We start from the raw sequence: 18,058 nt of genomic DNA, 5'->3' as shown, positions 1-18,058 counted from the left end.
ACATATGAATTTGCTAGCTTTGCTCTATACACTGAGGTAATATCGTAGAGCAAGAATACTAATCTAGATGTAATTAAAAAATTTAATTTAATTTAAAATAAAGAAATAAAAATTCACAATTTGAATTTAAAATGTCTATAAGAAATAACTGTGTTTATATATTTTTTAGATTTGTTGGCCATAATAAGAACAATTTATGAGAATCTATATTTTTAATTTTTAATCCTTAGTTATAAAAACTGAACATTTCATAAGTTTTTAATTACAATGGTTGATAATTTTCAAGATTTTGATACATTTTGTCAAAGTTCAAACTTTAAATGATTATAAAATAATTTGTGCCTATGCATTTTTAATATTTTTCAATCGCTATAGTAACAATATATGAGGAGCCTTCATTATCTTTTCACGCACTTTGGGACAACAAATACAATTTTATTGATATATTTAGGTATAGAAAAAAAATTAAAAAACATGAAATTTTAAATTGCCGTAAACAGTTCAAAACAACTCAAAATATTTTGAAAATGTTTTTGTGTATAAAAAATTCTAATATAAACATTCAGTCAAAATTGCATCTATCTATGGTCTTTTGTTGTAAAGTTACATCAAAAAATAAAAATAATTTTTCTTTTGTTTTTTCACGGCACTTTTGAAAACTACTGGGAAAATTACCAACTAGATTCACTACTTTTCTATTAGAAAAGATAATGTTGAAAAAAATCTAAGCATTTTTACTGTCCTAAAAGGTGATGATAGACACAAAAAAAAATTGTAATCATTGTAAAAACAATACGAGTACATTCATCGCTCCGCTCAGAATCTAAAATAGTTATTAGGTATTGTATAGACCGTTATAGCATCCATATGACGTACCTATAAAAAATATATTATATATTTAAAAGGCCGTTAGCATATTGAAGGCCTCTACAATTATGATTTTCCCGGGCTGTGTTTTTCTCCCAGTCCGCCACTGCTCAAAGATGTCCCATGGATATCTTATGCACAGAGAAGAACTTGTAATGTGCCTTACCTGCGGAGAACCTCTCATAATCAAGCATCTCCTTATCCACTGCCGTATCCATATAGATACAAGAAAAAATCTAAAATTGCCCGACAACCTCTTTGATGCCCTCAGCCCTACCTATGACAACACCAACAAAATGATTACATTTTTGAAACAAATTGATATGTTTAATCTAATTTAAGAACTTATTGTATAACCATATTTTACTATGTACTAAATACTAATTTTGTTACAAGCTAATAACCTTAGCAGTTGAAGCTGTAGTGTTGTACCATGAATAAAAAAAATAAAAATAAAAATAATTATAATGTATTGAATAAAATAAAATTCTCCAACACTTACGAGTTTATTTTATTTTTTATAGTACCTATTTAATATTTTATAAGATTGAATAAATACAAAATAAAAATATTCATTGGCATTTAAAGGAGCACACAACACAAAAAAAAATTCTTTAAATTCTTTTTAAATATTAAATTATTGTAGCTATATGAAATGATTTGGTGAAAATCTGATGCAAAAAAAAATTATTACTTTAAGAGATATTATAAAATGTAAAATAGCCGCGTGACGTCATTGGGCCCTACTCTTCGTAATCGCCTATCTTATATTCTTATACGTGTAAAAGTTCCTCACTTCTCACAACGATTTACCCACCTAAACATTTTATTTTTAAAAGTTAATTTACGTATAAATGTGTGGTTTTGTGTGTTTAAGACGACGCATTATTTTTGTTAAACGGCGCTCCATGGCGATTTAAATACGAAATAAAAATTAAAAAATTTCTCTTTTAAGATTTTAAATATTTAAAAAACTAAACGTCATATAAAAATTCTGATTCTTGCGTCGTCTTAAACACACAAAACCACACATTTATACGTAAATGTTTAGGTAAGTAAATCGTTGGGAGAAGCGAGGAACTTTTACACGTATAAGATAGGCGATTACGAAGAGAGCGCCCAATGACGTTATGCGTCTTTTTTCAATTGCTCATAACTTATTGAACAATGTGAGTAGAAACGTAAAACCTATACCATTATCCTTATAAGTTATAATGAACATTCTTTCAAATAAAAAAACACTTATTTTTTGTGTTGTGTGCTCCTTAAAGACTGCGTATGGCGTACCGGCGTACCCGTGCGTTCTTTAGGAAAATGTAGTATGGGAACGCTATTTAAAATCAAAAGGTAGTATAGGAGCTGAGTTCCCATGCCCCCCCTCCAATTCAAGCATTGGCTCACCAGGAATAACATTTAAATCTGGTAATTACATAACAATATTTGAATTAAAGTTTACAAATTTTTGTTGCGGCGAATGGAATCACAAACAGACCCCCTTAAGGCCGATAAGGAACCATGGTACTGGGGCGCGGTGTTCATGCAAATTATTACTTCAATACAGTAGAGCCTCGATAGTCCAGACGAATTCAGATCGAGCATCGTCCGGATTATCAATTTTTCCGGATAACCGGAGGTTTTTCAAAATTACCTACTAAAATTACTAAGATTTTATTTTGAATTTCACTATTATTACGTACCTACATACATGTATAAGTCTTTACTAGGAACAGTAGGTAATAAAAATAAGGAAATTGTATTTGAAGATTACAATATTGTATGCATTAATTGGGTTGCGGGAATTCTCGTAAAATTTATTTACGAATAAATGGAATTTTGTCGTCCGGATTACCGCGTTCACCGGATTATCAGGGGTCCGTACTATCGAGGCTCTACTGTATATATTTGATAAATGTTTGAAAATGAGTTGTTATTTAAGAGGGATCCGGGCCAAAAATATGATGTGTGGTCCCTGATCACAAACCAAATTTAGAAGAAAGCCATATTGCTTTTTGATGAAGTTCACAAAATGTTATTATGTGTTCCAAATAAACCAGACAGCCATTTTTATGACAACGCACCTCTAGATTAATTAACCAAATTCTACAAGCCATTTAAATCGTATTTCGTATCGCGACACTAATTTTTTAATGCAAAATAGCAACCAGACGAGCATGTAGATGAATGGGGTGTTAGAGTCAAGAATCTCGCATCAAAATGTAACTTTTACATGGCATGCCATTATGCCAATAATTATAATCCGTGACATTTTTGTCATGGGTATGAAGTATGAACTCAGGTCAAATTCAAGATCGACTACTCGAAGATTTTTCAAAATAATTATTGTCTTTTCATTTTTTATGGAAATCGCCAGTGCAAAAGAATTTACAATCAACAATAAAAAGGAGTGGATAAAAGTAGTAGCCGATTTTAGATACAAAAACATAGACAATTCACAAAATTAGTCAAGCAGTCAACGAGTAAACCAAAGAGAAGTCAAAATGTGGGACTTACGGCTGATCTGAGAACTATGCACAAAAATATACAACGATTAACGCTGTAATATTTGCAACACCAAAGATCATTTTGAACCTATATTTAAAACTGAGTAAAAGTAAGAGTAGGTAATACAAATATACGATAATCGCTCACTTGATAAGTTCTTATTAGAACATTTGAGGGAGAATTCAAATAAAAATATCCACGATGACGTAATTGCGTACAACTTGTCTGACACTTTTTTAAATATTATTGAAAATAATTTTCGTAATAAAGTAAAACTATTTATTATTATTATTTGAGCATATTCGTAATAAAAAATGTTGGGCCGTCATTAACTGGTATAAATTATTGAAAAACAATTAATAATTCACCAATTTATAATACTGCAAATATCGCCGTATATGTAGAAAACATATTACCTAATTTTGATAAATAATTCAAAGATGAAATTGGAACCTTTAATTAATACGAAACATCATTAACAATAAAAAAGGAATAGCGTCAACATTTTTGAGCCAAGATCTGTTCCTTTAGCATGAAAAGCAAAAGTTGAGAATGCAATCGATTGCTTAATAGATAATATTTTAATTCCCATAAATTATAATGAGTGGGCTACTCCAATTTTCCCAATGCTTAAACCTGGCGGTCCAGTTAGAATTTTTGGGGATTTCAAAATAATATTTACCCCGTACTGGAAGGAGATGAGTATCCTTACCAAAAATAGAACATCTGTACGTAAATAAAATCTATTTTTGGCGGGACAGCCAAGTGATTTGCTCGATTTGGCATTTCCAGAACAATAACAACTGATAAGTTATATAATTATACCTAATACAGGTCGCAACTGATATAAGAGTGCGATAACAGGTTTGGATATTACATTTATTTTAAAATTATTTACTGTTCTTTAGGGGGCTGAAACATAGGCGGAAATCCATTGAAAAACTTGGGGGGGGGGGGCTACGATTTTTCTCATAAATATTTTATAACATATATAATAATATAGTATAGGTACTGTATTAGGAAAAAAAAATACTATAAAATAACAGTCTTGTTGAATAGTTAAATATATCTTATTACAATAAATGCTTTATTTTAAAACCATCATCCTTAAGGATTTAAAAAATTCGTTCAAAATACATTCAGTATCAATATTTTTTGTTACATCCTTCTCTATGTGAAAAATAGAAAGGTTTGTAAAGCGTACTTGATGCTTAGAAGTTTTTTAAGAATATATAATATATGAAATGAAACTAACAAAATTGTTATGTTTGCAAGAAGGTTTGGGGGGCTTGGTGGTATTTTTTTGGAGGGGCTAAAGCTCCCTAAAGCCCCCTCCCGATTTCCACCAATGGGCTGAAAACTTGTTCGTGGGCAGCATCTGGTCCACGAGGCTGTATTTTGGGGACCTTGGTTTATATTTTGATGAATTTTTTCACATTGCTATGAGAACCACATTTGGGTCTCGCTAGTATTATGATACTTTTATAAAACGATACCCAAAATTGGTTCTCGTTTATCGGTTTCTTATCATTAAATTCAATATTCATTGATTTTAGTATGTGTCAGCCTCCCCCACCATAAAACATTTTTGGAGCCCTGTATGCTGTACTACTTTTTTTGCAGGATCTATTTGGTTTCTACAGGCTACAAAAATCTGTAGTTTCACTTACACAAAAAAAATTATGAGAGTTGCTTGTAGAATTACTAATTAGACGAGATAAAATATTTTTCAGTCAACACGTTCAGATGAAAACTGCATCGAAGAATCGCAACTCACTTTCGTTGATAGATAACATAGTATTGATTATTTCTGTTGAATTTAATTTTCAGGTTCTTTTGGTCTTTTGTTATTCAACCCTTAGGTTGGTTTTGCAGTTGGATTTGTGCTCACTACTCTTCTCTGTTTTTGGCTAGTCTATTCAGTTCGGTGTAGCTTGCTAGTCTATTCTTGGAAATCACTTGTTTGACAAATTAAGTTCTTGAACGTCTTTGGTCCTTCTATTTTCTATGGATTACCTCATTTTCGTGCCTTAATATGTGATCCATCATGTTCTATTGTCCGGTTCTGATGGCTTTGAGTATCTTTCTGCGATCATCTATTTCATTGAGTATGCTTTCGTTGGTACAGTCTTCTATCCAATTACACTCAGCATCCTTCTTCTACACCACATTTCAAAGCTTCAAATGTTCATAGTTATGCCTTATTTAATACCCACGTTTCATAACCATAGAGTGTCACACTCCATATATTGGCGAGAGTGGACAACTTTGTCTTACACCCTTCCTAATCATCGCTGTTTTTGTTTTTTCCATTACTTTTGTTGTAGATGATTGGTCATTCTATCTGTTTAGTTAGCTCCAATGTCTTCTAAAGTATAAAATAGCTGTTTCTATGAATTCAAACGGCCTTTGCGCGGAAACCCGCGCTGTCACTTCTCTGTTCAACCGCCAATCGACGACGGCCGACACCGACACGCGAAGCGCGCCTGGAAATGTCGACCGCGAACCGGCTCGTAGACAGTTAGTTCTACGACCGCACTCAAGTGACTACCTAATCAGTAATCACCCTCGCACGAGTCGTACTTCTCCCGCACGACTGACTTTTTGGTAGAGTCCAGCATACACGGTTGTGCCATTTTACTTTTGTTGTTTGTTCTTGCTTAAATATACAAAAACCACCGGACATCTACGACCCAAAAAAAAGTGTGTATTCTTTTTTTTTAAGTTCTACCACACCTATCCTCGTGGCAACCGTCCAAGAACATCACAACTATTTGTTTTTCTATCAATATTAAACTTAAAATCGCCTCTCTAGTATCTTTGTTCCTTCTGCGAATTAGTCATCGCTTAAATCTTTTTATTCCTTAATTCGTGCGCATAGTATTTTTATTAGGATTTTGGCTACGTGTGCCATTTGCTTATCGTTCTAAATTCATTACGTTTATCAACCGTAGTTTTTTTAGGTAAATGTATTATAATGCCTTCCTTAAAATCTTTTGAAAATTCTCCCCGTAGTATTTATATCATTTACTATTATATAGTTGATTCGATATCTTCGGATATTCTCTGGCATTTTCCAAGTGTATCTTTTTCTGTGGTGAATATTTTGGAATATTTTAGCTATGGTCATATTATGTTGCTTACAGAAGTCAACAAGGCGGTCTCTTCATTAATTTATAACAGAGTTACTAGCCCGAATGTTGCTACTTCTTGATAATCAGTACTTTTTCCTACTATGGAATTACAATCAACCTTTATTATTAAATTATCTTCTCTTTTTGCTAGTTTGCAAAGCTCTTCTATTGCATCATCTTCTGCATCTGATGTGGGAAAATACATTTGGATTAGTACAATTTCATTTGGTTTAGCTATAAGCTTAATCAGTATAAGCCCATCGTAATATGCTATTTTGTTCATTATTTGGTGGCCCCATTTTTTATTTGTAATAAATCCTACACCCACCAATTCTGGTTTTTCATCACCTCAATAGATAACGCGGTAGTCGTCTGACCATATGTCCATATATCATATTAAATTCCAGCGAACCCGTAAAAATGTCTAATATGTTTAGCGATTGTAAATTATCTATTATTGACATCTTTAATGGTTTGTCTTGTTTAGGAAATTACTTTGTCCATGGCTTGAATAGAATTCCCGCACTATTCTTAAACAAATGTAGTTATGCTTTAACAATTCCAAATCACAAAATGTTTGAATTATCATTTAAATCAGGTGCTTCCCTCAATATGTGGAAACAAAGTTTTATTACTCCAATTTGGAAATCAGAATCCAGAAATTATATTTCTAATTACCACTCAGTTGGCAAGCTAAATTGACTTTCAAAACTTTTCGAAAAACTAGTTAAACAAAAACTGTTAAGTCATTTTAATAATATTTTTATTCATAATCAACACAGTTTTTGTAATTTTAAATCTATTGATTCAAATCGTCTAATTATTTACTCTTATCTATAATCATCTATATTTAACGGTAACCAAGTTGATTTTATTTATATTGATATTAGAAAAGCTTTTGCTCAGATAACCACCGAATTTTGATCCACAAACTAAAAATTATTGGTTTAAATGGTAGTATATTATTCTGGCTATCATCTTATCTTTCTGGTTACAAACAAATTCTAAAAATTCTCAATGCTCAGTCTAATCCTCTATCAGTACCATCTGACATTCTGGCGTGATCCATGGGGAAACTTATCCCCTTTCCTCTTCTTAATATTCATAAACGATATAAATTCTGTTTTTAAGCATAGTACATTCTTGTTATTTGCTGATGAAATATAAAAATATATTTTACAATTAACCATATTAGTGATTGTTTTAAGCTACAAACAGACCTGGATCGTTTCTCATCATGGTGTTTGGCCAACGGATTTATTTAAATACCGATAAATGTATGCAAATATTCTTCCATCACAAACGTTCACCAACGTATTTCGATTATAATCTAGTTGGTTCTAGTATCAATGTGGTGAATGAAGTTAGGGATCTCGGTATAATCTCCCTATTCTCCCTGGACCCTGATGGGTTGAATCAAAGACGTTACGTTTGGTGGAAAAAATATGACTTGATAATCTGGATCAATTAAATTTAATACTTCGGCAGATGAGTGAGTGGTTGCATTGGCTAGTAAGAGTAACACTTAACCTGTCTTATTGTGACATTAATCCTGACGTATTTTTTTTAAATTTTTTATATGAAGCTATATACAAACCAATTAAAAAATAATTTAGAGTCCATTCAGGCATTTTTTTGAGCTGTGCCTAAACTTTTGATGTTCTTGAAACACCGTGGTTTCTTTGATTTTCTTATGAGTAGTAATGGCAATTTATGGGTCCTAGCAGCATCAACACATGTCATAATTGTTATTCTTTCTTTGGATACCTTAAAACCATGCGCTGCATGTTCTTGGCAAGACGCAAGTGATTTTCTTGGTAATAATAAACCAAAAGCTATACTTATGATAAATTTGAGAAACCGGCCGGTCCATCGGCTGGATACGAGTTTTTATGTTCAGATACCCTTATTATAGTTTGGATAATAGAGGGTTCGTAGAACGGAGGTTCGGATAATTGAGGTTCTACTGTATATAATTTTTGTTTTGTAGTGCACACACGTTCAAATCGTAGTGCACACTTGTACATTCGTGGTGCACATCGTGCGTCGCGGTGTAAATGAAAATAGGGCCTGGTTATTTAATCTAACTTATATACTGTATTCTCCGACCTTGGCGTTACTATCAATAAATAAAAATAAAATATTATGTGATAAAGAAATATAGTCATGATACCTTCTATACAATATTGTGCGCATACTATAGAACAAATTATCTAAATCTCAAGCAACAATAACAATAATATAGGACGTATTCACGTATTAGGTACGGTATCCGGCCGGGTGCCAGAGTGAAGTCGATGAATAAAAATAATATGAAACCAACATTTTAACAGCTTATAAACTTATAGTCGAAAGCACCTATTGTTTCCTTCACGGCGACCGACGAAGACGACTACGCGTGGTCGGGCAGTTGGGCGATCACCGGCGGCGTATAGCAACTACGCTTACGGCAATGCAAAGAGGTTGGAAATAGTCAGTGGACCGGCGCGGGCGGCGCTCCGGTCGAGTGCCTATTGATCGCGGGACCGACGTGTGTGCGTTAGCGGCCGGCGGCGGCGGGCGTATCCTCTCTCCGACCGGGTCCCGCGCGCGCGCGTTTGTATGTGTGTGTGCTTGTGTATTTGTGTTAGTCTGTGTGTGTGTCTGTGTGCGCGTGTGTGTCTGTGTGCGTGTGTGCGTGTGTGTCTGTGTGTGCGTGTGTGTGAGTATCAGCCCGTGGGTCTGGTAGTTGCTTGCTGCTGCTGCTGCTTGTGCCTGCGATTCGCCACGCCGGGTTTTTGCATTTTCACTTCGTTTCTATTTGCTATTGTTTCGTTGTTTTTGTTATATTGTGATCGTAATATTATATAATATCAAAGGTATATTACAAAGACCTGTCGGTTGACTTTTTATTTTTTTTTTCCGTTCACATTTTCGTTTCGAGTTTGACTTTAAGGACACGCGTTTACGTATGTGGTTATGAATAGACGCATCTACAAAAGTAGTAATAATAATTATATTATATAAGCAAAGAAACATTACGCTTAACATCTACTGTCAGATAACTGAACATCAAGAATTTTGAAAATTTATTTTTAAAGAAGAAAAATACATATATTGTTTTTACATTGGTTTGGTACAACTACTGATGAGTGACGTTCACGTGACTTTCACGACAGAAGACCGACCCCTGCTACACCGTGTGATAAGCTTAGCTGACATTCCGTCGTTCAAATCAGTTCAACAGGTTTCAGGTGAGTTTTTCGTTTCAAATTATAGTAATATTATGGTGTATTTAATTTAAGGTGAATTTACTTTTCAAACAGATAAAACCCTAATGATAGCCCCATAGTAAAATTATTACGTGCATTAATTGTTCGTTACATATATTTGTAATGATGTACACAATTATTAAATTTTAATAAGTCCAAACATTGCATCATCTTTATAACACCTACATTGTTCATTAAGCATATAATCTAAATTGTGTACTTTCCTAAATTCTATTCTTGTTAATGTAACAAATAGCATAATATCCTACTGTATCAAGTTTATGTTTGTATTAATTACTATAGATGATTATAATAATATATATTATAACGTAGTACTACATTGCGAAATTTTGTTTTATTAGAAGTTTATTAAGTTAAATCAAACATTAGAATTGGGGAAATATATAGCATTTAAACATTTGTAAAATAAAAAAAATTGCGAATCACGCGCGTATTTATGAATAACATTTAATTAATAATATAAACATAATTAAACTAATACACGGGGTGGTCATGAAATATAAATTTTTTATTTCGATAAAGTATATATTTGATGATATATTGTTATATAAAATAACATAATGTTGGTTCAGTTTCGATGATAAATTGTTTTCAAACAATCCATGCGGTATTATTTCATGTTCATTCTAGTAAGAGGGCGTTTCAAATAGGCAATCTCGCTACTTACATGTCGTATGACACAAAATATTGTTCTTACACACAATTATTAATAATCTAATAAAAAGTTATTTTTTTATTTATAAAAATTTTAACTTATTTATTAATATATGTTAATACTACGATTATATTAATAAAATTCTGTCTGCGTATGAATTTAAGTAGTATTAAGGTAGATATATACCATGTCTCAATGTCTCCTCAAAAATAAGCCACACTCTATTATAACCCACTTATTTATATTACTTTGTACCCTATACACATTACACACTTAAATTCTGTTTGCGGAACATGAAACTAATCTAACTATTGAAACATAAATTCCTATAACTTGCAATTTTCAACTCTTGTATTTTACGCATGCAGAACAACTTAACTTATTTTGTGTTCCCTGTTTTCATGGACTCGCGGCGTATTAATATATAAAGGATTAATTTAACTAAAAAAAATATGTATTATACCTACTGTTTTTTGAAATAATAATTAAACTCCTAAATTAGAAATATTCAACAAAATATTTTTTTTAATTAAAGTGATTTTTAACTATTTATTTAAGTGCATTATTAAAAAAAAAAAAATATGCAAATAATATAAGTAAACTTCATGTTGAAATTTTATAAATTATACTAAAACATCTCTAAAAATATCTGTTAATTATTATTTTTTTTAAGTACTTACAACATACAACTCTTAAGTAAAAAAAAAATAGAAATTGTTTTAAATTTCAAGTATAAGTAAACAAATAAAATTTACTTAACTAAGATACATTAGAAGTAACACAAATTTTATTAAAAATACGGGTTAGGCGTTTGTTATTAAAATTTTTTTCATTATATGTTGTTAATAATTTATATATATTTTGTTAGCAAATATTAAATACTAAATAAAGTTAAATAATTTAATATAAGGTATATATATATATATTTTATAGTAATGCATTTCACAATTTTTCTATTTGTTATTACTAGCTTATGTACAACTTGTAACCCATATAAATATTTAATTGCAATAATGTATTTGTATGCAGTATTAATTGTAAAGTCTTAGAAATATCGATCAATTAAAAACAAATTCAAATATTCAAATATTCTTAATAATCCATAATTTAAATATGAAATAAATCCATAAATATCAGTTATATTCAATCAAATTTTCGTATTAGAATGGTAATATCTTATATTCTTGTATCAAATTGGTACGTCGCTTATTTTGTATTCAGAATAAAATGCATTCATGTAATAAATCATTAAATTCACATCCCTATATTAAAAAAATTTAAACAGAATAATACTAAATATATCGTATTTTATAAATATTAATAAGGTCGACTTAAGTGCAATTGCATAATCTTATTACATATTTATAATTATCATAAAATATCTTATTATTTTAAAATCTTTTATGCTTTATTTTTCTTACAATAATGTCTACATTCATTTTTTAACGAGGGTCAATAAGCATGTGGGAATAAATGTGCAATTTGTTATAAACTTAGTCTCTAAGGATATACGCTCTGAGTTTCATGAATAAATTTAAATTTTATGTATATGTATATCAGTATATCATTGTATATATTTTAAAAATGAAAGGATTTTACACTTTTTAATTTAGTTTGACGAATATTTTACTAAAAAATACAACATAATAATATTTACAAATTTGTACTGAATTATTTTCAATTGGTATTTAAATACTCAATATTATTATAACTATAAAACCTTCAAAGGGCAGTATTTATGTTAGGCGATTATGATAATATATAAGGAATGAATAAAAGTAAAAATAAATGTAATGCATTATATTATATGGTGAAAAACAGTAAGCCGTATTGAGAAAGCATTTTTGAAAACTTTTAAGATGATAATATGATAACTATGATAACATAACACTATACATTATTTCACACGAAGAGGAACGTTCTTATATTTTTCAATTAAACATACCATAATACCATATTTAAAATTTAGCAGACCATACGTTAGTCCAGTGCCTATTCCTATCATGAATTTTCAATTCACAAAACATAGGATTTGAAAGCAAAAATAATTAATATAAATATTTATTATAATGATAGGTTATAATAATTTGACTTGATAAATATTTTTTAAAGTTTTTGTTGAATTTTTATGTGCCCTAAAAAGTTTTACACACGCAATACGTAAATAATATATGACCTTTTTTCTCAGTGTTATATGTGAACTGCAGTCATAAATTTACACGCAGCCTAAAACGCAGGACTGATTTTTCATTATTGTTTTGTATACAATTAAAAATAAATATTTGTATATATATTTTTTTTTTTTTTATAAGTACCATGTTACACGCTACAAGTTTATGAAAGCCTATAAAGCAATCTTATATTTAACACTCAAATAATAACAATAATAATAATACATTTGCAATACTTATACCATTTTGTTATTACTACGTGAACACTTAACAGTCGAAATAGTTTTTTCTTTATGTTGTTTTTTTAGTCTGGATTTGAATCGCGTGACATTTAATAACAACTGTTCAGTGTGTTCCGTGTAGGTAAGTGCTCTGCTGCAGATTATTAAATCTTTTTTCGCTAAATTGGTGTTTTTTTATTTTTTATGTCACTGTTATGAACGTATAAATAAAATCTACAAAAGCTTTCAATTGTTAAACGATTTGAATTGATTTTAAGTGTACACAATGGACAGTCACAGAAAAGTTCCTTGACGTAACATTGTGTACACACCTTGTGTCATTGTTATTTCCTTCTTATAGTTTGAATTGATTTTTCTAGCTGGAGATACAATACTTTATCATGGTTTAACATTATTTTATGTTTTTTTTTTTAGATAACAGAATAATGGTTTGCAAAGTTTATAATAGCAAAGTAATACTATGACTTCTGAAGGACTTGATCTAATATTTTTAATCGCCTATCATTACAAAACTGAATTGGTTAGTGCTATAGTTAACATAACACAAAATGTATATTATGAATATTTTATACTGCATGTTTTTATCAAAAAAAAAAAAAATAATAATAATAATAATAAAAAAACACTAATATCATATCTGTAGGGAAAAAAGGAAAAGTTGACTAAAAATATTTATGAAGTGAATCGTTTGAATGACTATAGTTTTGATTAAGTATATTTTCAACAAGAATTTATGCTTATCGATATAAATACAATTTATAAGTAAATAATATTTAATACAATTTTAATTTTAATTTATTTCGAAATTAACTCCTTCAACTGAGAGATACCTATAATTATTTTGTTTATCAAGTATATGTAACACTATTTTATTTACCAGTTTAGATTACTATAGTTACTGTTCATATTAATATGAAAAGTGCAAAAATAAAAATTACGTTAAAAAAGAATTTAAAAACATAATCGGTTTTATTAAATTTAAATATTTTAATCCAAAAATATCAAAATTATGTATATTTATTTAAGTAAATAAAATTAATTGTAATTACATTAGTTCCTCTATTTAATCAGTGATTTATCACTAATATATAGCATTATAGCTGCAGTTAACATAAATTACCATTAATTTGTTGTTTGTAATTTTATAATATATTAATACAGCTAGTGTACCATAATTGTACCTACTGTTTAATGGTAAAAGGTATAAATGGTTTATACTTATTTAAATTTTGATTTAAAAATTAAATATGTTTAGTTTCGAATTTATGTTGATGATAAATTTATAAAGAAATTCGTATATAAATAAATTAAACATTCTGTAACCTGCAGTTGCAATTTTTCCTTCTGTTATATTTTATTGAAATCCGCTTAAAAATATTTAGATAGTTGTAGACCTATTTCATAGATAATAACGCGAGATAAATGTATTACCATTGTAATTAAATTGTTGTGCATTGCTAATTGAAACTTTTAGTTAGTAAAAAATAAAAATTAATACTCATAAAATAAAATAGACCTATTTTTAAAACCAATAACCTTACCTCCAGTAAAAGTTAATAATATACCGTAATGTAATTCATTTTAAACAGTTGGGTTAATTTTTATCTGTATGGATTAATTTAATAATTTTATTTCACTAAAAGTTTGGCAAAAAAAATCGACACAAGCTAAAAGATTATAATTTTCAAAAATTGTGTTTATAATCCTCTCCGGAAGTATTCTATAGGAATACCGATAAGAAATGCAGCTGGTGATGATAATGAAATGTCTTTACAAAAAAAAGAAATCAAATAAAAATGTGTATAATGTTACAATCACTGCCACCTTCACTAATATACATTACTATACTTTTTATATACTACTATAGTTACTACACTATTCCAACGGTCCATACAGTCACCAGTTACCGAACTAACATTGTTCTTTGTTGGCGTATATATTCTGGTTTTTGAAATTTAAAAATATATAGGTACCTACTATATTTACAAATAATTAGGTGTTTGTACCATCTAAAGAATGTCTAGTTATTATTTCCAAACGAGATTCTCCCTATTTTTTGTAAATTGTTTTTTTTTTTGTTATATTAAATTGAATTGAGAATTCTAATGAGTAGGCAGTTTTTGTGATATTTGAATAAATTTGTCTCTAAAGAAAAAAATCAGATGAGCAAATTTTGTGAATCACTCTATATATGTATGTTGTGCAATATATGTCGCATGGGAAGTCGATGGCAGCAGTGGTTTCAGGTCAAACGCGCGTCCGTCCGACATACGAAACTGGGCCACACCGAGGCTGCAATGACGTCATTCACAGTGGTATCCATGGTTACGGGAAACGGAATGACGTCATGGTTAACCCAGCTTCCTGGTCCGGGGCCGCGCGAGGCATTCATTAAACAAGGTCTATATATATATAGATAGGCACATACACACATACACATATACATACTCATACACATACCTTTTGACGCTTTTCTCCAATCCTATCCCATCTTTAAAAACACGCGAAAAATTACTAACGGGTTGTATACATGTCACCAACCCTCTTATAATATGCTTTTAGGGATTCCTTTTGTACCTATATATGCTCCAAGTGGTAAAAAATTTTGTCTTTGGTGAATAAAATTCAGTTTAGTTTTTCAGTTTACGTTCTGCTATTTAATATTCTTTATTTGTTTTATCTATGCTACTATAATATATATGTTCTATACACTGCAACATACCCACACACGACACACACTTATAGCCTCACTCGAAAAAAGTGTATAGGTGTTTAGCTAAATAGTATCTATATTGTACAATTAAGTATTAAGACAAATATATATATATTATAGATTAAATGACAGTATTTGCAGCAAAGGGTTGAAAGCCGTTCACGAATATACAGGTTTACTTGTTGAATGGACGTCGTCTCACCCTCCGAGTTGCTCTTCACTTCCGGTGTATAGCTTCCCATCTCGTATCCATTCATCCGTCCGTCCGTCCGTACATCCATCCATCCGCCGTATATTCATCGACTCATTTTTTACCTTATACGGTTATATGTATTGGCCGCACATTGGGCTAATAAGCTACATCATGTACATATAGTTAGATCTGATAATGACATAAACAGGACTAACACACCTACTTTATTTACACCAACAATTACCGTTTTTTGTCCATACTTATAAATATCTTAATGGTAATTAGTAATGACATATAATATGACATTTAAAAATAAATTATTAACCTACCGTTATTCTATAGAGATAAAAAATATTAAATAGCATTAAAGTGTCATAATTTAAGTTATGCATACATTAAATAGTTTTTTTTTTCTAATTGATTATTAACTTCAGCAAAAGTTACCTTTAATTGTATACATTGTATTTTACTTATTTATGGAAACAATTCACAATAATATAAGGGGTCTGTTTCTCTAAAATCCATTTTAGTTAAATCATAAAAAAAAACAAGATAATAATATTCAACATATTAATTTTAAAAAAATTGTTTGATTGATGAAGTATGGTTCTATCATAAATTTTAACGTTGGTTAAAAATTATTTTATTTAAGATGTGGTTTTTGCATCAAATTGATAAAATAATAAATTATGTGTATTAAACTTTGTTTTTAACTGTCGAAACTAATTGTTTAAAAATTTTCAAATAAAATAAAATACTTTGTGTACCTAACATAGTATTTATATGTTGTAAAATAGACAAAAAATAATATTTTTTATCTTCTTATGCAATGATACCTATAATATATTGACGTTATACTTAAAATTTAATTTTAATTTAGTAAACACAAAGTACATGATATTATATCAGGCTTTGTCTGGTAATGACGATTGACTAAATTACTAACGTGAATCGTGATGTATCTTAATTGTACCTATAGGTAATTCAATTGGCATACATGTCGGCGTGCATACCTTGTATAGTGTATATACATAAATGTATATAATATATATAATGTACTAATGTGTATAAATATATTTATTTTTTCTCTCGGAAGTTAAAAATATGAGAAAATAAAATTGAACAATAACACATTTTAAGATAATAATATTATAATCTCGTCTTTGAGGTCCTGCTAGGAGTATATTGAAATTACGCATTAGCACAGTCGCATTCCCGGATGGAGCAGTGCAGCAGTGCGGTACTCTTTCGGATGACCGAACATGTTACACCACCACTGCTGCTGTGATCTCCGCTCTTGTTGCCGTGGGTTCTCTGATTGGATTAAAACTACTCGAATTGCTTTAACGCTTTCATTTTTTTTTTATTACGTTACTTCCGGCCAGTAAACACCCCGTTTTATAGCTAGGTAATTTTAAGTTATGTATCTGTGTCACAAAAAAACCTAATAATATATCAATAAGACAAGTAAAGTCCAAATCATAAAGCAAACATTTTTAATTCAGAAATTATTATACCCTAAGGCCTGAATTCTTACATCATTTATCACCCTTTCATATCGTTATGTGAAAAAATATTTGTGGATGAATATACGATTGAACATTACATTTTGATTTCTATTTCAATCAATAGGTAATATACCTATCTATTAAGTATTACTGTATAGTTACTAATGATGGGCAACGATATCGGTAATTCGATACGATATCGATATCGTGACAAATTTCCGACATCGATATCGTTTTGTATTGTATGATATATCGTGATATCGAAAATAATACCAAATACTATAGATAAGAATACGGGACAGCTCGATAAGAAATCGCGACACATTTTGTCCCCCCAAAAACGTATAGGTTGCCTATCTAAAACATTTTACGGCGTTGAATCAAATACTATAGAGTATAGACCATAGAGAAAAGACATTAAGTTGGTACCTAATTTTTTTTTATGATTCAAACATGTATAAAAACTAAAAATAGATTATCGACCAATACCGAAGTTGTTAAAGTTATTAATAAATACTATATATATGTGTCTGTATTATGTTTTTATAATATAAGATATTTTTGAGCAATGATAACAATGATTTGTTTAAATGTCAAATATATGCTTCTTGTTCTTTATACAATTATATTTCATGACTTTATGTTTATTTGTGTATTTCCTTATATAATATGCCTTCTCACGTAACTTGTTCATACTGGAACTGCAGTAAAAAAAATCCCGAATTAACGTTCCATAAATTTCCAGCAAATGAAAAATTGTAAGTATTGTAGTAAAAAAAAATTTACAAATCAATTCTACCT

The 18,058-nt window shown here is 29.8% G+C and overlaps 1 protein-coding gene across 7 annotated transcripts in view; it reads left to right on the top strand.

Annotated features, from left to right (window-relative positions):
• Positions 1-9,205: 9,205 nt before the first annotated feature.
• Glut1 (Glucose transporter 1) overlaps positions 9,206-18,058 on the top strand; it is an 84,837-nt gene continuing 75,984 nt past the window's right edge. For 5 of the 7 annotated variants that reach the window (XM_089222750.1, XM_089222749.1, XM_089222748.1 and 2 more), the window contains exon 1: positions 9,207-9,736. The gene's annotated coding sequence lies outside the window, so the exon portion shown is untranslated. Of the gene's footprint in view, positions 9,737-18,058 lie in introns of all 7 variants that reach the window. The other 2 variants (XM_089222745.1, XM_089222753.1) reach the window with 2 other exon arrangements.

The sequence above is a fragment of the Diuraphis noxia genome, unplaced genomic scaffold (assembly GCF_037042655.1).
Source record: "Diuraphis noxia isolate RWA-SAM2 unplaced genomic scaffold, SU_Dnox_SAM2 contig0003, whole genome shotgun sequence".
Taxonomy (NCBI): domain Eukaryota; kingdom Metazoa; phylum Arthropoda; class Insecta; order Hemiptera; family Aphididae; genus Diuraphis; species Diuraphis noxia.
This window is presented reverse-complemented; position numbering and strand designations above follow the sequence as displayed.